Here is a 23,561-nt window from a genome sequence, read left to right as displayed (position 1 = left end):
TGACAATTAGAATGCAATTAGATACAGATTAGCAAGCTTTTGGGCCATTATGTAATTAATATTTATATAAAGTTAATTGCCACTTGAAAAATAAAAGCTTATACATACCATATGTATGTATGTAAGCTGTAACAAAAGTGGTCAAAGATTCACTATAATATTGTATGGGAAAAAATATTCAAACCCTATAAAGATTTTTCAGGCACTTGCATTCAGAAACATTTTATAAATAAGCACTTAGTTTCACTCCATAATAAAGCTGGTTATCCCCTACCGCACCTATTTGTTGAAAACAATATCATATATAAGGGATGCATTTAAGTGGATCATTTTATAGGGAAAATCATTTGAAATTTTAAAATCACAATACTTATTTTATACAAAACTTCAAAAACACAGAATTTAAAGATAATACCAGTGAGGCACTATCATTCTATATGACTAAAACACTACCATTCTATATGACTAGCAAACACAATACAAGGCCAAAAGGCAAAATACATACTTTGGCAATTATATACAAAAGGGGTTCTGTCAAAACGTTCTTTCAAAAAATAAACACAATATGTAAAAATGAAACAAGAAAAAGAAAAACTGAATTTTGACAACCTACACAAATTGTGGGAGTTCAACTTCAAGGTCTTGTAACTCTTCCATTTGTTTTAGCCTGAGTCCCTGGCACATTGGATTCACATCAGGCCGGCCGTGTTCTTCAGAGTGCTCTTTAGGCTCAGGAGCTGGCTTCAAAGCATAAGCTGATGTGCTGTCTGCCTCTGGAAGGGATTTCTCCACATGACTCAGGGGAGGAAGAGCTGTGCTAGGAGGCACTGCTGCTGAAGGTGAAGCTGGTCTCTCCTCAGTCCCTCTGACTTTGCTGGTTGGGGAACGAGGTTTGTAAAATGTTGTCCAGTGATGGGGCTGCAGTGTTCTTGCTGCTCCTGCAGGAGCAAGATGGTAAGAATGAGAGGACCGTCTTTCTGAGGCTTCTCTTGCTGATCTGGCTGGCGTGTTGGGCTTTGTGGCACCAATGGAATGGTCACTACTAACTCTGATGCTCACTGTCATTTTTTCCTGGAGTGCACTAGGCACAATCACTGCACTCCTGCCAGTTCTTTTGTTCACATTGTTGTCCCTGAGATTTTTGTGGAAACTGCTGATCAAAGCCATAAAATTTGGAACAAACAGTAGTAGGGGTATCTTTGCTATTAAGCCCTTCAAAAGCAAGATTCTTGCAAAACTTGTCTGAATTTACATTTCCCACATTTCTCCTGTTTCTCTCACTAGGAGAGCTCACAAGATGGAACAGACAAAATTGCATGTCCAATCTTGGTGTTTGGTGTATGCCTCTGTATGTCATTCGTTGCCACATCAGATTTCAAACTAAGTGGTTCAGTGGTTTTACACATATCATCCATCTTTCAGGATAATGATTCAAGTTCTTTGTTATCTGAAAAAGAAAGATTTTTTTTTAACTTCATGGAGCTATGGTTAGTTATAAATGGTCACTCTCTCAAAACAACACAGTCTTTTATATTTTTCCCAACATGATATTCTCAGTCATTGATGCAGAGGTATTACAAATTCACATAGCATTAAAGGTACATTTTGAATTAAAGCATTACTTTTTAAAAATTATCTAAATCAATACAATAAATAACCACAAAGCACATCATGTGTTGGTTAAATAAAACAATAACAAAAAAATTAACTCTTCCTGAAGTAACTTGTTTTAATATATTACCTATGAATGAATATTTTATGGGTTAAGACTGTGCTGATTTCAACAGGCAGACACTGGTAACCGCAGAACAGTAACACTATTCTATAGACCAATCAGAGCCATGTCCTGAATCCCAAGAACTTTGCCTCCTCACTTCATCTGCTTTCCAGCTACATTCTGTCCATACAGAGGGGAACACACCAGAGAGGACTTGGATGCTCTCCCAGCTGATCCACTAATACATGGCAACATCCTCTGGTCAAAGGAAGGTTGAAGAGCTGTCAAAATTTCCATTCTGCTACTGTTTCTGGTGACTCCAGATTTACTTCCTTCTCTTTCTCCTCTAGTCTGGTCCCAAGGTCCCTGTTTTCTCACCTAGAACCCTAGCATCTCCCACTCTGTCTTTGCTGCATGTATCCCAGAAGCTGCTGTTGCTAGAAAGGTGCAGCCCTCTAGCCAAGATGCTCCTCGCCCTTCTGAGAAACATCAGACAAACTGTATGACTTGCCAGTGGTCTGACGGCTTTCCAATGGCCCTGTTCATAGCCCATGGTCCTCATCCCAGCCACCTGTTCCTCTTCCCACATTCTTGGACAGTGGTTTGTAGACAGGTGCACACCAGCATCACTTGCAGGTCATCATCTCATCTGACCTCCTTCTTCACCTGAGGCTGCTGGCCTCTTCCCTGGATCCCAGGCAGCACTCATGTGATTTGCTTTCCTGGGCCCTTCTCCCCATTGATAGAAGAGAGCTGAGCCATTGTGGTTGGATGGTAAACACCAGACCATAGTTACATCCTGCAGAACTTCTAGCACCATGAAGAGTGCAGGCTCTGCAGCCAGCTGCCTGGGTGCTGTCTCAGCTCCTGCTACAGTTCTGCCCTGGGCAATTCCATTGCACTAGCCCTTCCTGCCTTCCTCTGTCAGGACAGAGTCCTATGGAGCTATGTTGGCATGTGGTCTTAATGATCTAATAAAGAAAAGGCTTAGAATTACCTGGTATGTAATGAAAACTTCAAATATTTTAAAATTATTTATTGTTATTACTATACCTACCTGGGAATCCAATTTCACTGGACAGCAAAGCAAGGTTACATTTAGGAATGAGACAGGAAGAGGTTCAAATCCTGAATCAACAATAATTTAGGTACATGACCCTTGGCATTATTAACCTTCCTCAGACTGTTAGCTATGGCTTAAATGAGGCCAAGGTTCATAGCACAGAAGTGCTAATAAGATCAAATCAGGTAAATGGAATCAGTGAGTCCAGTGCTTTTCTTAGCAGATAGATAATTGACTCCTTTTGTTTTCAGACATTGTCAGGCTACATTCATTGATATTTCATTAATTTTAGACATCAAATTTAACATATATGGCTATATGTTGAAAAAATTGGAATTTAGCTCCAGTAAAGCAGTAACAAATGGAAGCTTTTTGATCACCTTAACAGAAACCATTCACTGAAATAAAATTAACAAAAAAATAATGAACAAAAGGACTGGGCCAAGAAAATGGAAGACATGTGTGCTTAATATGCTAAAGTTAGGTCACAGGTAAAGGGACATCAAAAAACTTTAGGAGTCTATTTTTTTGAGTTTCAGGAGTCCACTTTATTTCTTCCTTGACTTTAATTGATGACAAGAAGTAAAAATAAAAACAAACCTCAGAAGTAGAACAAAAAATGAATTCCAAGATATCTCCTTAGAAGAAACAAAAACATGATATTCATTTAAATGACATTCATTAAACTTTCTCAATGGCTAGCAAAGTTAACTAATAAAACCTTGAAGTTTGAACTTCCCTCAACTTCATTCACCTTGGTTTTTAATCAAGACTTATTTGCAAAGTTTGAAAATATGTAAACATATATGTTACATGACCACTCACCAATGAGATATGAATCACATATTTCCAATGCATTTTGCTTCCATTCTGATTCCTCAAATGATGTAGCTGATTTAAAATTTTCACTTTCACTATCTGCAGTGTGGATATCCTATTAATGCAAAAAAAATTTAAACTGAAAAAGCAAAATACACCTCAAAATAAACAGTTCAAAGACTGTTGTTAACATAAACATCACAAAGTTCTAATGTAATTCTGTAATAATCAAAACTCACTTGCTTTGAAGAAAAATATTGTGACTTTGTGGAATGTTCTGGTGATATCATGGGTTTGGAAGGACAGCTTTTATCCACCAGAGGTGCAATAACACCAGTAGTACATGTAACATTTTGTGACTCTAGAAACTCATCGAAGATCATCTGTGAGTTGGTAATGAGGAACTCTACCAACAGGGCCTGATTGGCATATGCAGCAAAGGAGGAGGAGATAGTAACAGGAGCAGTTGCAGGTCTTGGCCTCATGAGACATGGTCCAAATACCACCTCCCAAGTTTTTTGAATTCATCAGGTTTTCTTCAGAATGGTCTACTACCCTGAAAAGAAGAACACATAAAGTATATGAGATTTGCCTATTAGAGGTCCTCAATGGTAGTTTGCTATGAATTGAGAAGGGTCAAGAAAACATGGGCTATAGAAGTCTACAAAAGATTTGTTAAGGGTCAAGTTTGGTGGGTCTGGGAAAAGAATCATTTGTTTGATCATAATACCACACACCTAACTGAGTTTCAGAGTACTATATTAGGATAAAATTCATGTAAATAGAAGGAACTACTGAACTCTTACCAGCAGAAGGAAAAAAATACCCCTTAAAAAAATTGCTCCATCTTTGTATTTACTCCCAGTTCCTAGAAACTGAAACATCACTGTCAATTTCTCTCACAGCCCACAGTTAGTTTTCTTTTTTAAAAAAATATTTTTAGTTAGTTACCTTTATTTTATTTATTGGTTTTTTGCAGTGCTGAGTATTAAACCTAGTGTCTCACATGTGCTAGGCAACTGTTCTACTCACACTCCCAGCACCTGACAGGTAGTTTTCTAGCCTAGATGATTCTCTCTCCTGAACATCTCTCTGTTCTACTGCCACTATCAATGTTCTAGTTCTACTTCAAGCACTCGCTGCTTTTTAGTTGTATGACTATTCAAAGAGATCTGACGCTATCATGAATGGGGTAGTTTTCCTAATTTCTCTTTCAGAGGATTCATCACTGATATATAGGAGTGCATTGGATTTATGGGTATTGATTTTATATCCTGCTACTTTGCCAAATTGATTTATTAATTCTAGTTTTCTAGTGGAGTTTTTTGGATCCCCTAAGGATAGAATCATGTCATCAGCAAATAATGATAGCTTGAGTTCTTCTTTCCCTATTCATATCCCTTTAATTTCTTTCATCTGTCTAATTTCTCTGGCTAGAGTCTCAAGGACTATGTTGAATAGAAGTGGTAAAACAGGGCATCCCTGTCTTGTTCCAATTTCTAGAAAAAATGCTTCCAATTTTTCTCCATTTAGAATAATGTTAGCCTTGGGTTTAGCATAGATAGCTTTTGTAGTGTTGAGGTATATTCCTACTATCCCTAGTTTTTCTAGTGTTTTGAACATAAAAGGGTGCTGTATTTTGTCAAGTGCTTTCTCTTCATCAATTGATATAATCATATGATTCTTTTCTTTAAGTCTATTAGTGTGATTAATTAATTTATTGATTTCTGTATGTTGAATCAATCTTGCATCCCTGGAATGAACCCCACTTGATCATGGTGCACTATTTTTTAAATATGTTTTTGTATGGGATTGCCAGAATTTTATTGAAAATTTTTTGCATCTATGTTCATCAGAGATATTGGTCTGAAATTTTTTTCCTTGATGCATCTCTGCCTGGTTTTGGTATCAGGATGGTACTAGCTTCATAAAATGAATTTGGAAAGGTTCCCTCCTTTCCTATTTCATGGAATAATTCAATGTCCTTCAATATATGAATGGATAAATAAAATGTGGTGTATGTATACACAATGGAATGTTAATCAGCATTAAAAGAGAATTAAATTATGGCATTTGCAGGTAAATGGATGAAGTTGGAGAATATCATGCTAAGTAAAGTAAGCCAATCCCAAAACACCAAAGGCCAAATGTTCTCTCTGATAAGTGGATGCTGATACATAATGGAGATGATGTTGTAGGAAGAAAGGAAAATTTTTGACTGGGTCAAGGGGAAGGAGGTAAGGGAAGAGGGCATGAGGGTAGGAAAGATGGTGGAATGAGACGAACATCACTACCCTAGATGCATGTATGACTGCACATTTGGTGCAATTCTATATCATGTACAACCAGAGAAATGAAAAGTTGTGCTCCATTTGTGTATAATGGATCAAAAAGCTTTCTACTGTCATGTAAAACTGATTAGAACTAATAAAAAATTTAAAATAAATTTTTAAAAAGGAGATCTGAATTACAGAAGGCCTCCCCTCCAACGCATTTTTCATATTGCTATTAGAAAGATCTATCAGGCAAATCTGAGCATGTGAAATTCCTGATTCCAAGTCTTTAGTGGGTACAGAAATAATATGGTAACTCATCTGCCAGGTACATAGATTTTCTTATCAGGCCTGTAGGTAGCTCAGTTCCTGCTACTTCTTGGTATGTTATAGCCTAATGAAATTATATTTTCCAAATGTAAAATGTTTTCTTGTGTCTCCATGTCTGTTACCCTCTGCCTAGTATGCTCTTCTGCACATTCTCTACCAAATCCCACTCAGTTCTTAAAATGTGACTCAAGGGCTTGCCTCCTTTGTTTTACCCCTCATCCCAAACTTCCTCTACATGCCTTCATGCTGTGCACAGCTACGAGAAAAAGGATGATGCTGTACTGTGGTTATATACAGATATGTCCCCCAAGATGATGAGCCCACAAACAGAAACCCTGAGTTTCCATGCTGGTTTGCCCAGCCAGATCCTGGCATACAGGGGGCATCTGAGGGAACAGTGTTGGCTGCATGAACATATATTCAATGTCTCCCTTTCCCAACACAGAATAAAAACATCATAAAAAATGAAACAATCATTTTGAAAACAATACCACAACAGTATAAATGTACTTAATACTATTGCACTGTACAATTTAAAATGGCTAGGACAGTATAAAAATTCATACCGTTTAAGATGTATGATAAGGTAATGAAGACTGTTAAAATTTGATGTTGGCAATTGTCTTAGAAGGACCTTGCTTTTTAGAAGAATTTGGTTTATTTCTACACACATATTTGGGTATGTTTTGTCCTCAGGGTTATCATTTTTGGTATCTTGCTCTTCATTAATATGTTGGATCTCTCGTGCAAGGTCCATAAATTCCTTGTACCATCGGAATAAAATTAATGGTTCTGGGAGCTAAAGAAATAAAATTACATTAAAAATTACATTACATTACATTAAAAATCTCTCTTTTTTGTTAAAAATCAACAATTAGTGAGAGTTACTCAAATGATTTTTTTATCATTTCGGTGTACCTATGGCTACTTGATGTCCTATATTATCTGTAGAAGGTTAGGGTGTTGCCCTGTGATCAGTTTGTAGCCTCACCACTCTGGGGTTTGAAGCAAGTCACTTAACCTCTTGGAGCTTTATGTAATAATGAAGGCTACTCTCTAACACTATTGAAAAAATTGAGCAGTTTTCCACATAAAAATCTTGGACATACAAAATTCCTAAAACAGAATGCAAGTTTATCATATTGGACCCAATTCATCTCCTCTCCCTTACTGGCTAATAAAAGAAATAAAGGATGACACATTATGAGACTTATAGTCATTCAAAGGTATCAACCTCCATTTCTCAGTTGAGGTATCTGTAAAATGTGATTAAAGAGTTATCAATACTTTCCTGAAATAACATTGTAGATCCAGCAATTAATACTTAATTTCTTTCTCTCCTGCAACCCCACTAAAAGACAGTAGGCCAATGAGGACTAGAAAAATAGAGAAAACAAAAGCAACAACTCACAAATAGAAGAGCAGATTAACAAGTCCTGATGCAACAGTTCCAAGAAAGCTGACCCCTTATCATTCAACATGATTTTCAGAATCCTAAAGGGACTTGGACAATAAGTACCAGGTCCTCTGACCTTGGGGTAGGGTGCAGGTGGGCCAGCTGAGACAGCTTAGCTCTCTATAGAATCCTGTCTCTACTCCATGTTCTCGAGCAATCTCCTTCCTAAAAATCTGGAAATGTTTTCTCTGGGCAACATGATACAGAGGCTCTCTGAATGGGGGCAATGCCAAACCTAAGGAACAGAGAGGTGAATGTCTGAAAATGGGGATTTGTTGGCTGTATGCACACTGAATGCACAGATCCTGCAATCATCGTTCCCACCCTGGCTCCCACAGTATTGGTACCATATCTCTAGGCAAGTAAAACCCCTTTCCAGGAGAGATCAAACCAGACCAAGAGCAGGGACCTAAAGACATGTGATCAGGCATATATCAAATGGTCCATCTAGATCACTTTATAATAAAGTTCCAAGTTTTTAAAAAGCCTTGATGTGTTCAAGAGCTTCCAAAGAGATTTCAAGTCCAAAATCTAACATAACTAGACATCATTAAAGACGAAAATCAAAATGGGTATAAAAAAAACAAATTGAAGTTCTAAAACTATGTTGTCAATATGCTGACCACTAGTCATATATGGTGAAAAAGTACTGGAAGTACAACTGATCAAAATTAAGATGTGCTCTAAATGAAAAAAATAGATACTAGATTTCAAATACTAAGAGCTCAAATATAAATCAATAAATAAATATCTCATAATTTTAAAATAATATTCAAAATGTTAAATAATATATTAAAATTAACTTTACCTATTCTTAAAATTTTATATGGCTATAGAAAATTTAATGTTATATATGAGGGTCACATTGTATTTATACAGAGGGTTTAGAGGCTAAATAGAGAAAAGAACCCTTACAAAAAAATCTATGACTATCCACAGGAAAATAGCATGATATAGTCAATTTAAAAAATGTTATCAAAGGAATAGAAAATCACAATTCTTGAAAATTAAAATATGATCTCAGGAATGAAGTAATTTATATTAGTCAAGAAGATAAAACTGAGGAAATGTCTTAGAAAGTTACTGAAGAAAGAAAGAAGAAGAATAGAGGAAAGGTAAGGGAACTAGAGAACCAGTATGGGTTATTGAGTATGCAAACAAGAGCTTCAACTAGAGAGCACAAAGAAAGAGGCGGAAATGGGCAATAAAAATCAAGAAAAGTTCAAAGAACTAAAGCACTGACAACTATCAGAGCTCATGGAGTGTCCAGAATAGTGGATGGAAATATATCCACATCATTATTCATCACTGTAAAATCTTAGAATAATGTGGCATGGGAGAGATTCTATTAGCTATACAGGGACAAAACAACAGGCACAGAGTTAGGAATGAAATAAGATGGATTCACGGTGTGAATAGAACAACAACAACAACAACAAAGAACCTTGCTTTCAAAATTCAGAGGAAAAAGAATTTCCAGCCTACAATACTAAAAAGTCCCACACTATCTACCCTAGTCCATTTCTGTCCATTTCTGACAAACATAACCAAAACAGAATACCCCCCCAAACAAGGAAAACAGGAGAGGTGTTCCATCACAAAATAGAGGAGAGGAGAACCATCTCAGGATGACAGCTAATAACCAAATTAAAAAGGATCTGCAAGGGAGCAAAAGAACAACAGAGAAGGACAGATCAAGGACTTATCAGCATGACTCTATCATTATCTCTTCATTTTCACCCAGGGATAGATGCCAGCTGGATCTGACCCAAATCATTTTGTACTTGGCTCATGACAAAATGCCAATTAAGTTCCTGTAACCCCTCTGTAAGCCGCTGCCTAAAGCCAGCAATATCACTTCACTCCACAGGTGTGTGTGTGTGTGTGTGTGTGTGTGTGTGTGTGTGTGTTTACCTATTCCCACAAACTGCAGGTATAACAGTGAACATAGAAAATGACAATATAGGACAGCCCACTCCCTGACCATATTCCTCCTAGACTTCTAGTATCCACCTTATAGGAAGAGTTATGCCTGATGCCCCAAATATTATGAACTTCATTGCTTTGCCTACTAACCTCTCAAAATAGCTATTTTGAAACATCACTAAAGGCAAAGCTAGACCATGATCTAGATACTGTCCTACTTATTGAATATTCCTAACAGTGTGAACACTGGCCTTTACTTATACAGATACATTTATGCTTTTAGTCAGTGTTCTAAAACTTAAAGATAACAAAAACTTAATGAGTGTTATTTATTCCTGTATGTTTATCCCTTTAACATGGTTAGGAGGGACTCCAAGATGGAGTTGGGAGGCTGCAACATGGAAGAGGTACATGGAAGTCTTGTACAAGGAATAGTAATATTTTATTTTCTTAAGTGGAATTTGGTTTTATTATTATTGTTCTTTAAATTGTATACATATTTTGTATCCATTTTATGATCTGTACATTAATAATGAGAAAAACATCAACATGGGAGGATCAGTGGAGTGGGGAGATAAAGGGAGGAAAAAAGAGGACCAAAGTAGAGTGAGTCAGATCTATGCATGTATGAAATTGTCAGGATAAACCTAGCTACTATGTATAAATATAATGCTCTAATCAAAAAAATAGAAAGACATCGACATAATCTGTGCCAATGAAAATATATGAAATATAAAATATATTTTTGCTCTTTTTATTTGATGTAGTTTAGAATAAAAACTTTACCTGTCGAAGGTATAATTTTAAGGCTTCAGAGATGTCGTGTGAATTAAATTCTGACATGTCTACCAAATGCATTCCATTCTCCAAAACTTGACACAGTTTTGCAGTTTTTGCTTTGTTTCCACTGACACGATAAATTCCCTTGAATAGAAAAGAAAAAAAATGATGTAAAATTCTATTTAAGTACAAAGAGCTAAATTTAGACATCTAAACATATTTGATGTATCTCCTTCAACTTGTATTAGTATTTTAGGAAAAAAACAAGTTAAAGTCAAATAAATTAACATTTCCCAAATAAATGTAAATAAATTCAGTTATTAAAAACTGAGAGTATTGATTTTCTTAAAGTCTCTTTTTCATTAAAACAAATCACACAGGCATTATGTTTTAACAACATACCTGTAAACACAAGGCTCTCTTTTCAATCTCCGAGGCCCATATTTTGAGTATAAAAGGAATGCCATCTGGCTCCTTTTCTGTAACTTGTGTGAATTCTGCTCCAAATAAGTGTGTTTTCCCCAGAAGTTTCCGGTGACTACAAAAGATAACTAAGTTTTCCATATATTTATGATGACAAACAAGAAGACACTACAAGAAAATGATATTTTAAAACTGATTAACTCACCCTAAAACTATTCAAAACTAAGCAAACTACAGCCAGACTAATAACAACAAAAATGAGTTTAAAAGTATTACTTGTGGTTTATGAAATACATTTAACAGCAAAACAAAGTAGAAAACTATAGAAGATAAATTGTGGGACTTTATTAAAAATGTACTGGCAGAGCCAGGTGTGATGGCATATGCCTATGATTCCAGCTACTTGAGGGGTTGAAACAGGAAGATCACAAGTTGAAGGCCAGCTCAACATAGAAAGACCCCATTTCAAAACACAATTTAAAAAGGGGTGGGGATATTGCTCAGGGGTAGAGTGCTTGCCTGGCATGCACAAGACCCTGAGTTTAATTCCCAACAAATTTATATATATATTTAATACATGTGTGTGAATACATACACATCTCCTAATAAGTAAAACCATAACAAAAAAGCATATAGCAAAAAAATAAGGGGGCCAATGTGATTCCAAAAAGATCTTACCTCTTTACATTTAACACCTTGGAACACTACAATGCCTTCACAATATCTGCATTTTGAGGGGGATTTCAATTTTTAGAACTTGTGAGTAACAGCTGCCTTTGACATCAATGGTTTCTTAAATGCTCCAAGGGAACTGGGTTCTTATAACAGAAATATAAGAAGGGTAAAATGACAAAAAAATATACTACATGATATTGTACTTGGAATAATTTTTAGACTTTGAGATTATTCATATATTACAAAAAGCTATTATTTTGAGTTTTTAAACATGAAAAAAATCTCCTTTATAGATCTCTTTTATAAAACACAAACATTTTATTCATAAGTAAAAATCACCATCAAACCAATAAAATTTTTATGATACTATGGCATAATGTTTTTAGAATCAGCACATTTAAGCCAGGCACAATGGTGTATTCCTGTGATCCTAGCAACTCAGGGGGCTAAGGCAGGAGAATCACAATTTTGACGCCCATCTCAGCAACTCAGTGAGACACTGTCTTGAAATGAAAAATGAAAAAGGCTGAGGATGGCAGCTCATTTGATAGAGTATTCTGGGTTCAGTTCCCAGTACCAGGAAAAAAAGAATCAGCATATTTATACTTAATAATATTAACATGCCCTTTACACAGTTGGTAAGTATGTTCATGGGTGGCATATAAATGCTATAAATGTTTCAAAGAAATACAATTACATGAGGCAAGTATGTTAGAATTATTTACATTAAGGATAAAGCTCCTCTTTATTCATTATAAATTACAGGCAATCTAGCTTATTTTATTTTAATATTATATTGGTATTACAGGTATCAAATGTACAAAATTAATTTATGAGAGTCTAATTTGAGTTACTAAGATAACTGACTCTACTTTTATATCCTTTGACACTCAAAACATTCCTTATTCTCAAGAAGTACACTGAATCTGCTCTTCCTGCTTGGTTTCTTATACTCTTTCTTTCAAAGGAGATTTCTCAGATTTTTTCATGCATGCTTCCTTTTAACAGTAAGTCATTGTACTGGGTTTATAAAGAAGACCAGACCTACCCTGCTATTTTAATACTATGCCAATACATCTCAGATCTACTAATTTTGTTGCTATTTGTGTATGTGTGCGTGTGTGTGTGTGTGTGTGTGTGTGTGTGTGTGTGTGTGTGGTGCTGGGAATTGAACCTATGACCTTGTGCATGCTAAGCAAGTACTCTACCACTAAGCTGTTATTCCTAACCCTGCCACTTATTCTATTTGTATTTCAGATAACTGATTAGTACATTATCAACTAATCTTTGAACATAATTACTGGGATATATTTAAGTTACTGTGTGATGCTTTTGTTTATTACACAGCAAAGTAATGATTCTTTAAAATTATACTATCTTTCAGATCTTATGAGATGCTACTACTTCAACTAGTTTAATGGGTTTTCATTCAGGTGAATACAATATAATACCAGCTTCTAAAGGGGAAGGTGGCTCTCTTTCATCTAAATCAACTGCAGAAGACATTGTTCCACTGAATGGAGTTTGTGGAAGCTTTTGATGAAAGTCTCCTAAAAGAATATTGTTAATACCATTGCCTGGCTATTTATTTTAGAACAGAAATTGGAAATGACAATATTTTTGGAATTATGCAAGTCACACTATTTTATTAGCTTCAATCCAAAAATTTGCTTCCATTCTTATACTCTAGATAACAGGGAATTATGATGCTCATTCCTTCTTGGGAACAAAAGGAATTTAACTAAATTCATCTGACTTTTCCAAATAAATTTAAAACTTAGGATCATATATTCCTATGAGAACTTACTGCCAACTTCTGATAGAAAGTTTTAGAGGTTGTAAGCTTCACAAAGATAGGTAGTATCTAGGGGCTGGAATTGTGGCTCAGTGGTAGAGCACTTGCCCAGCATGTCCAAGGCTCTGGGTTTGATCCTCAGCACCACATAAAAATAAATAAATAAAATAAAAGTATAAAAAAGGTAGTATCTTATATTAATGTTCTATATCTAATATCTGACAGAGTGGCTAGCAAAATAGTAAAGTTGTCATTAAATGTTTATTAAATTATTAATAAATGTACACAATACAATCTAAGGCCTTCTAAAAATATACAAAAATTATCTGAACCCAATAGTAAAATTAAATTATGTTATTAGTAAATCAGGAGATAGGAAACAGGGAGAACCCAGGGATCTCTAGCCAAGAGCTGAAATCACAAGTTCAAACTATGTCACAGGACACTACTATGTATATATCAAAGCATGTTTGGAAGTAGACTGACTAGCAGAGATTTACTCTACTGAAATTATAAACAGGTCTACAAATGAGAAAAGAATTCACTTTAACTCAAGGTCTTTAAACAATCTTAGCTTCAGTTAGTAACACTTTTCATAAATGATTTTAAGCAACACCCTCTTCTCAAAAGGGTTTTTCTGTTCAATATGCTCACAGGTGGGTGTCTAGTTTTTACTTTGAATGTGTTCCCAATGACTAAAAAATCACAAGTTCACATGTTCCATTTTAGAACTATTCTAATTATAAAACAGTTCCCTTATATTATTGAACAAAAATCTGCCTCTGTATGAATCCCAGTCTTTGGACATATTTTTTTTTCTCACAGGGGCAAACAAGAACTCTAATTCATTTCATTCCATGTCCTTAAGTTTCTTTTCTCAAGTAAGGCATCTCTCAGTCTCACCCATTTATCATGAGATAGAAATTCCAAATTTTTGCCTTCATCACATGACATCTACAAGATTCCAAATCGGTTAAGGGTTGCTCTAGATTAGGTCTTAATTTCTGGCACTACCTATAATATTCAGTTAAATATTTAGGCTCCAGAATGTCCCTGGAATAGAGGTAGTGGGAAATGAGAAAGTAGCACCTGTTAATCAATCTATAAACCTCAGTGCTTCATGGCAAAAATTCTAACTTTAAATACAAGACATTAATCTGAATGTATAAAACTGTGCAATATGTAAAATACTTTAAAAATGGCTTTGGAATTTGATGAGGTCAAACCCTAAAACATCCCCATCATGAGTCTAGGAGGAAGGCAGATAGCCAGAAAGGACTATAGCAGTCTTTGGTGGAAGAATGTGGAAGCAAGAATCTCCTGGCTTTAAATGCTACTTCTCCTGCTAGCTATAAAGCCCATGGCGAATTATCCTCCTTGATATTACTAAGAGGGAGTTCAAAACATTTGCTCTATGAGGATTTTGAGACTATTTATATCATAGTACCTTAAAGCACATTTGTAAAAAAAAATAGCAATAATCAATCATAGGCTCAAGGATTGGCATAATGGAATTGTTTATTATAGCACATACTGCAAAACAATTTAAAAGATCAATCATGATATTCAAGTTCATGGACTAGAATACAGTAGTAAAAATAAGGCCAACTATTCACATTAACATAACATGCATGAATTAAGTCACAAAATAGTATGATTGAATTTGAACAACATCCAGAAGAGGTCAAAACTCTACTACATATAGGTATTAAAAACATTTGAAATATCTACAGAATGATTTTAAAATAGTCAGGATAATGGTTTATGCTGGTGGGAACTAAGGCAGTGTAATCAAGAAGGAGTACCCAGGGTGCTTCTAATGATGTCCTAATATGTTTATTGAGGGTCTGTTTCATTCTCTTTCTTTAATCTGCCCTTATATATTCTCATCTATATTTGAGACACTTCATTATAAAAATAAGTTAGTTATAATTATTCCCCAAATGATTATTTTAATAATTTCTACTGCTAGACTTAAATATTTATGTACCTGGACTTATAGATTCTGAATCCAAGGATCCAGATTCACTGCTCCCTCCAGTACTTTAAGTCACTAAACATCCCAAATGTCCATGATCTTATGAAAGAAGATCTTATTCATGTGAGGCAACCACTCTACCAACTGACCTATATCCCCAGCACCACAGATCCCCTTCAACAGATGAATGGATAAAGAAACTGTGGTATATGTACACAATGGAATATTACTCAGCATTAAAAGAGAATAAAATTATGGCATTTGCAGGTATAAATAGATGGAGATGGAGAATATCATGCTAAGCAAATTAAGCCAATCCCAAAAATCCAAAGGCAAAATATTCTCTCTGATAAGTGGATGCTGATCCATGGAGATGGACAGGGGTGGAGGACAGATGGGAAAAATGGAGGAACTTTCACTGGGCCAAGGGGAGGGTGATGGGGAAAGGGCATGGGGACAGGAAAAAATGATGGAATGAGATGGACATCATTACCCTAGGTACATGTATGACTGCACATATGGTGCAACACTACATAGTATACAACCAGAGAAATGAAAAGTTGTGCTGCAATTGTGTACAATGAATCAAAATGCATTCTGCTGTCATATATACTAAAAAGAACCATCTTTGGGCTGGGGTTGGGGCTCAGTGGTAGTGCACTTGCCTGGCATGTGTGAGGCACTGTGTTAAATTCTCAGCACCACGTGTAAATAAATAAAATAAAGATCTATCAACAACTAAAAAAATATTTTAAAAAATGAACCACCTTTAAGAAAAAAATATTTAAAGTCAAAACTTAGCTAAGAGGTAGATTTCATAAGGTAAAATATTGACGTTACATAAAATGAGACAATTCAGATTTGTTTAACAATGACCAATTATGGACTTTAAGGCAGGCATGGTGGTTACAATCATGACTAGGTCTCACAGAGTTACATTATAAAGCCTGATTTTCTGGTTCTAGAGCTCCAGTTCATTTAATGACCAATGAACAATTTGCTCTTTCATAAACCTGTATTCTCTTCAGAGTGAAAAACACCTGTCAGAGGATAGGGTTGTATCTCAGTGTTAGAGCACTCTCCTAGCACGCATGAGAAACTGGGTTCGATCCTCAGCACCACATAAAAATAAATAAAATAAAGCTATTGTGTCCAACTACAAATGAACAATAAATATTTTTAAAAAAAGAAAGACAGAGAGAGAGAGAGAAAGAAAGAAATAAAGAAAGAAAGAAAGAAAGAAAGACAAACACCTGTTAGATCTCCATTGTTAGAGTGATTATAACCAGTGATTTGAAAAAAATTAACCTTCAAGTGAATCACCTGGGAGATCTTGTTCAAATACAAAGTCTGGATTGAAACTCAATCTTTCCTCTTCAATTTTATTACAACTGTCAGGAAGGCACACAACATCCTTTAAAGAGTGAGAAGGGCCACATCTGGACATCTGGGAAATATTTGTTAATGGTTTATTTACATTCCTAAGAAAAAGCAAATAAAGCTCAGCACTAACAATATATTTACTTTGTACTATAGTCAGAAAAATTTGTTGATTTAATATATGTAGAATAATTAACTAAATATAATGAACAAACTGTTACATGGTTCAGCTTTTTTAAGGAGATATGGATAAAACTTTTATTTTCACAGTTGAAACATTGATAGAAATAGCAACAGTCAGTAATGCATGTTATGATTAAACTTTTGTAGTATCATCTCAGTGGAAAATATAGGTTAAATTTTGTGGACATTCAAAATGTGTATGATTGTCATTTGCCATTCCCAAAGGATTTTTAAGAATCACAGAGTGAGGTCAGTATCAAAATGGAAAGCTTTACTCTCAAGTGAGACTTACTAAGAAACCAAAAAATAATACAAATAAAATTTTTCAGAAATTTTTAAAGTTAATTCTATCAATAACACTAAATATACCTCTTTATACCACATAGGAACTTAGTAAATGTTTTATTTCTAGAAATTCATCTATATATTAATTTTTACCAATCAACTTTTTCTTCTTCAGTTGACTTTGTAGCCTTCACAAATTCACTGTACTCTTGGCCTGGATCATAAAGTTTGGCATTATCACAGTGAAATTCTAAACTGTTTGCAAGGGAGGCAGCCTGCAAGTGCTGCATCTGGAACAGATTAACTGTTACCTATCATCACAGACACAAAAGGCAGGAAAGACTTGTGATATACAGAATGCATTATAAATAAATGTACGTTGACTTCAATGAATGAACCAATAAAAACGGGCACACAAGTGAAACAGCTCTGAATACCACTGTACACATGGTATATTGACCAATATTATGAAAGATAAAGATTGTAAACTAAAAGAGAAGTTTGAATCTAATATCTAGGTGTGCTCATTTGCTACAAAACTGTTTTTAAACTGTAAAGTTTAAAAAATACAAGCCATGTCCCTGATGGTTCACAATTTGAGGATCCATGGCTCTGTACCCTGATGGTCTGACCACGCTGCCTAAACTTACTTGCATGACCATGATGATCAAGTTATTTATAACCAGTGATTTGAAAAAAATTAACCTTCAAGTAAATCACCTGTGAGATCTTGTTCAAATGTGAAGTGTGGATCGAAACCCAAGATTCTACATTCCTCATAGGCTCCCAAAGTAATGGCAATGGGACTAGTTCAAAGACCTTAATTTTAGAGGAAAGGCTTTCTAGAATTTTATTTCTGCATCAGTTCAAAGGAGATCAAAGAATTATATTGTTCCAATATGATTATGTGCAAATAAATAACTTAATGTAGACAAGCAGTTTAATACACTGGTATATAAATACTTAATCTTAAATATCATTGACTATTTATTATTTGAGGTGAAAGGTAAACAGCCTAAATGACTTACAAGGTAATTTCAAATTCTGGGATGATATAACCCTATTCAATTATTTTATACTTCTGTAAGCTGTAACATTAATTAATCAAAATTTGGTAAATGAGAACTGGGGCTATAGCTCAGTGGCAGAGCACTTGCCTAGCATGTATGAGGCACTGGGTTCAATCCTTAGCACCACATAAAAAATAAAATAAAATAAAGGCACACTGTCCATCTATAACTATAAGGAATTTTTTAAATTTGGTAAATGAATGAAACACAATTTTAAATACCCAGAACATTTTAATGGTTTCTGATTCAGATGCAGTAATCTCACTATCCCTTGGTCTATATTGAATTTGCTCGAAAACCCTGGTCAGAATGCATAAATCAGCTGTCTAAGAACTCTGAAAAGAAAATGGTAGCAGGTAGAAAGTAGCAAATAAACCACAATTCAATCCTGCCCCAACCCCAATCACATATCCAGCCTAGACTTGTCCCCTACTCAAAAACAGCTTGAGTCCCAAAAGTGTAAACAGGGTATGGACAGAAAGATCTCCAAGAGAGATCTTCTCTTGTCCAAGGAACAAAAAAAGAGCATGGAGTAGGAGATATGACTAAAAGAGTAGGTCATAACCCTGATTTCTTTGGTGGGTTTATTTCCTCTCCTGCCCCAGTGCCCAAACAAGCATAAACCCCTAAGACGCCATCCTGTCCTGTGGCAGCAGGTGATGTGAGTAGAAGTGGAACAGAAACTTCCGAGGGAATCCTTTATGACAAGATGAATTGTGCTCCAAGAGGAATAATACATCACAAACAAGAGGAGCTAATCCCAAGGTAAGATCAACACTCAAATAACAATTTAATTTACCACATTAATGGGCGAAAGAAGATAGACCACATGATTATATCAAATGATATAGAAAAATATTTTATAAATTCAAACACTTATTAATGATAAAACTCTCAGCAGACTAGCAAACAGAGAAATTTCTTAATCAGATTGAAGGATATCTTCAAGTATCTTACAGGTATCATCATATTTAATGGTGAAAGACTTAATATTTTCCCCCTGATTGAGAATAAGACAAGGATGTCATCTCTTACCTCTCTTATTTGACAGTGGGACCCTATTCAACAGGGAGCCCCATCTAGTGCAATAAGAAAAAAAAATGAGGGCTTGGGTTCTGGCTCAGCATTAGAGTGCTCACCTAGCACATGCAGGGTGCTGGGTTCAGTTCTCAGCACCACACATAAAATAAATAAATAAAATAAAGACATAAAAATATTTAAAAAAGAAAAATAATAGAAGAAGTACACACTGGAAAGGAAAATATAAAACTGTTCTTATTTGCAGATAATGTGATTTTCTATGTAGAAAACCCCAAGAATGTACACAACTCCTAAAACAAGTTTATCAAGGTTGCAAGTAATAAGATCAATATAAAAAAATTAATTGTATTTCCAAATGTTATTAAGCTGGAACTTGCAAGTGTATGTGTACACAATTCATTCACAATAACACATAAACGGATTTAAATTTAACAAAATCTGTAAAAGATTTTTATGTTGAAAACTACAAAATGCTGATTTAAAAAAATCAATAGCCTAAGTAAGTGGAAAAATATATAGTGTTCATGGATTTAAAAGGATGCTAAATATACAATCAGTTCTCCATAATATCATCTAAGAATTAATAACAACTTCAATAAAAATGTTACCAAGGTTTTTCTGTAGATAAACACAAGTTGATTCTAACATTTTAATAGAAAGTAAAGAATTTTAAACAAAACCAGTTCTGAAAAAGAAGGAAAGTGGAAGACTCCAATTACCTGGTTTTAAGATTTGGTATATATGGGGCTGGGGTTGTAGCTCAGTGGTTGAGCACTTACCCCTCATGCGTGAGGCACTGGGGTCGATCCTCAGCACCACATAAAAATAAAATAAATAAATAAATAAATAAATAAAGATATATATAAAAAAAGAAGACTTGGGGCTAAGGTCGTGGCTCAGTGGTAGAGTGCTCATCTAGTATGCATGAGGCACTGGGTTCGATCCTCAGCACCACATAAATATAAAATAAAGATATTATGTCCACCAAAAACTAAAAAATAAATATTAATAAAAAGACTTGGTATAAAGCAACTGAATCAAGATATTGGGGTTTGGGCAAAAGGATAAACAAATACATTAATTGAATAACGTTGAGAATTCAGAAACAGACACCCACAAATGCGGTCGAGTGATTTTTTTTTAAACAGGTACAAAGGCAATTTAAAGAAAATGGCACAGTGTTTTCAACTAATGGTATCAGAACAAGTAGACATCTATATTAACCATGTTTTTTATTTTCTGTATTACATGATATTTTGATGTCTCAAAAAAAGAAAAGAATACTGGCCAGGGAGAAACTGCCCTCCTTGGGCTAGACAACTCTTAAAATAGTCAGGGCCTCAGCTGGTATCACATACTTCACACATAAACCAAGAAGTCCCAAATTTGTAGCCCAATCAACTCCATATCTAACTCTTACCTTAAGCCAACTATTTCCTCTGACCTTGTATCATCCTAAGGCCAGATAACAAGAAACTAGAGACCATTCCTGTGTCCCAAAGCCCACCAGAATTATTCAAACTAGCCAATTCTAAACTGTTATTTTACCCACTTTGCCTCTCCTGAGGAAACCCCAATAAAGATTCTAACTCAGCTTTCCTTTCACTCCTGCATCTGCCTGCCAAACCTGCTGTGATAAATCGCCTTCTCAGAAAATGTAAGCAATAAATTCTTATATCAATGGCATTGACCTCTCTGTGTTGGTACTCAATCACTTCCGTAAGTTCAAATTCTACAGGTATAATTTTAATATAACATCTATATGCTAAAAATCAAACCTCAATCTTTACCTCTTATGAAAATAGAAAGGAAATCAGTGGAGAAAGGGGGTCAGGGGAAGGGAAGAGAGAAGGGAAAAGGTAATTAGTAGGGAACAATATTGCCAAATTATTTTGTTATACTGTATGCATCTCTGAATATGCAACCACAAAGCCCACCATATGTACAGTTATAAAGCTCCAACTTAAAAAATAAAAAAAGTAACTCAATTGGATCATGTATATAAATGAAAAAAAATACACAACTTTGTCAGGAACCACGGTGTATGTCTGTAATCCCAGCAACTCAGGAGGCTCAGACAGGAGGAGCCTTGCAAGTTTGAGACTAGCCTCAGTAACTTAGTGAGATCCCTGTTTCAACATAAAAAGACTGGGGATGTAGCTCAGTTGTAAAGAGCCCCTGGGTTTAATCCACATTTCAAATAAATAAATAATAAAACTTTCAGGAGAAAACTTTGTGACCTTGGGTTAGATGAAGGAAGTATCCTTATCCTTAGATATAATTTCAAAAAACATGACCCATAAAAGAAGAAAATAATAAGCTAGACTCCATACAAATTAAAATATTTTGCTCCTTGAAAGACAATACTAAAAATATAAAGAGAAGCTGTAAATAGGAGAAACTGCATGCAAGCTCAACAATAAGAAAACAAACAACTTGACAAAAAAGTAAAGATAGGTAAAATACAGATTACAAATAAGCCCTTTAAAACTTTTTAATTTCAGGATAGGAATAATTATAGAGAGTGCTTGCCTCGCATGCACAAGGCCCTGGTTCAATCCCCAGAACCACACAAAAAAATTAATATCATTAGTCATTCTGGAAACAAATTGAAGCCATAATTAGATAACCCTACCCATCTATTAGAACACTTTAAAAAATTTATTTTTAAAAAGGAAGTGACAAATGTCAAGGACACAGAATAACTGAAATTCTCATGTACCACTGGATTATAGACACTCTGGAAAACAGTTTGGCAGCTCTTATTAAATTAAACATGCATTTAGCATACCAACCGTAAACCCACTCCTAGGTTATTTAAAATAAAGAAAACATAGTCATCAAAAACCTGTATATAAATATTCTTGTAACTCTATTCATAATTACCCCAAACTAGAAACAACATAAATGTCCAATTGGTAAATTGAAAAACACTGTGGTATAGTCATATAATGGACTACCACTCAGCAATACAAAGAAATGGACTACTGATACATGAATAACATTGATGAATCTCAAAGGCATTAGGCTATGCAAAAACCTATTTCCAAAGGTTACCTACTATATGATTACATATATATGACATTCTGGAAGACTTATGATAGTAATGAGATGGAGAACATAACAGTACTTGCCAGAGGTTAGGGCAAGGTGGAGAGTTTGAGTAAAAAGGTATAGCATGAAATAACTTTTTTTCTGGCACTGGGGATTGAACACACCAGGATCTTTCTTGAGCATGCTAGGCAGAGATTCTACCACTGAGCTATATACTTTCTAAGCCCATTTATTTTGAGTTAGGTTCTCATTAAGTTGCCCAGGCTAGCCTTGAGCTTGGAGATCCCCCTGGCTCAACCTTCTGAGTTGCTGATATGGCAGATGTGTGTGTGTGTGTGTGTGTGTGTGTGTATGTGTGTGTGTGTGTGTGTGTGTGTGTGTGTATGTGTGTGTTTTAAACTGGGGATTGAAACCAGGAGCACTTTACCACTGAGCTACATCACCAGCCTTTTTATTTTGAGACAGCTTCTCATTAAGTTGCTTAGGACCTCGATAAGTTTCCCAGGCTGGCCTTGAACTTGCTATCCTTCTGCCTCACCCTCCTGAGTCACTGGGATTGCAGTTACACAATACAGTGCCCAGCAAAATAAATTCTTTGAAGTGATGAAATTGTTTCAAATCTTGACCATGGTGATGATTACACAAATTTATATGTATGTTAAAACTTATAAACTGTACACCAAGAAAGTTTTGGATATGTAAATATTTTACAAAAATAAACATTTTAAAGAGGTAATGAAAACAAATGCAGCCTGAATGCTTTGTCTTCAAATATGTCACTGGGTTCAATTTTAATATTTAGTTTATTCAAATTTTGAAGAATAGATCTCTCTTTTGTCACTCAGCTGACAGCATTGCAAGTTAAAATCAAATTTATCTACCAAGGCAAAAAGACAATGATTTAAAGGCAATTTCAAACTCTCACAGTTCAGTTTTAACCAAGCAAATCATAAATCTAGGGGACATGGAAGGGAGACAGATCAAAAATAAATCAAATTATGTCACTAATGAAAATTGAAAGTCAATCTTCAAATATGTTCTATTCTCAAATCATAAGAATCAACTTATCAGGCATCCCTCTCCCTTCTGCAGATAAGAAGACTTTTTTCTCCCCTCTTGCCTTCAAAAATACTGAAGAAATCACTTACAGCTTTAAGGATAAGATCACAATGGAAAACAAGTGTCCTGAGTTGTGTTAAAATTTCTCTTTTGGTGTTTTCTAGATCATTTTGTCTTTTTTCAACATTTGTTACACAAACTTTGTAGAATTCATTTGCTGCTTTTACCTTCAGAAATATCAGAGAAAAAAGCAA

At 35.0% G+C, this 23,561-nt stretch overlaps 1 pseudogene across 1 annotated transcript in view; it reads right to left on the bottom strand.

Moving 5' to 3' along the window:
* Positions 1-312: 312 nt before the first annotated feature.
* LOC101976533 (rho GTPase-activating protein 29-like) overlaps positions 313-23,561 on the bottom strand; it is a 33,524-nt pseudogene continuing 10,275 nt past the window's right edge. The window contains exons 8-19 of the transcript XR_013427892.1: positions 23,397-23,534; positions 17,237-17,394; positions 16,581-16,716; positions 15,248-15,372; positions 12,914-13,012; positions 11,466-11,605; positions 10,767-10,955; positions 10,371-10,508; positions 6,769-7,001; positions 3,839-4,155; positions 3,606-3,714; positions 313-1,447 (exon numbers count right to left, since the gene is read on the bottom strand). The product of XR_013427892.1 is annotated as a rho GTPase-activating protein 29-like (transcript). The remainder of the gene's footprint in view (positions 1,448-3,605; positions 3,715-3,838; positions 4,156-6,768; positions 7,002-10,370; positions 10,509-10,766; positions 10,956-11,465; positions 11,606-12,913; positions 13,013-15,247; positions 15,373-16,580; positions 16,717-17,236; positions 17,395-23,396; positions 23,535-23,561) is intronic.

The sequence above is a fragment of the Ictidomys tridecemlineatus genome, chromosome 11, assembly GCF_052094955.1.
Source record: "Ictidomys tridecemlineatus isolate mIctTri1 chromosome 11, mIctTri1.hap1, whole genome shotgun sequence".
In the NCBI taxonomy this organism is placed as follows: domain Eukaryota; kingdom Metazoa; phylum Chordata; class Mammalia; order Rodentia; family Sciuridae; genus Ictidomys; species Ictidomys tridecemlineatus.
This window is presented reverse-complemented; position numbering and strand designations above follow the sequence as displayed.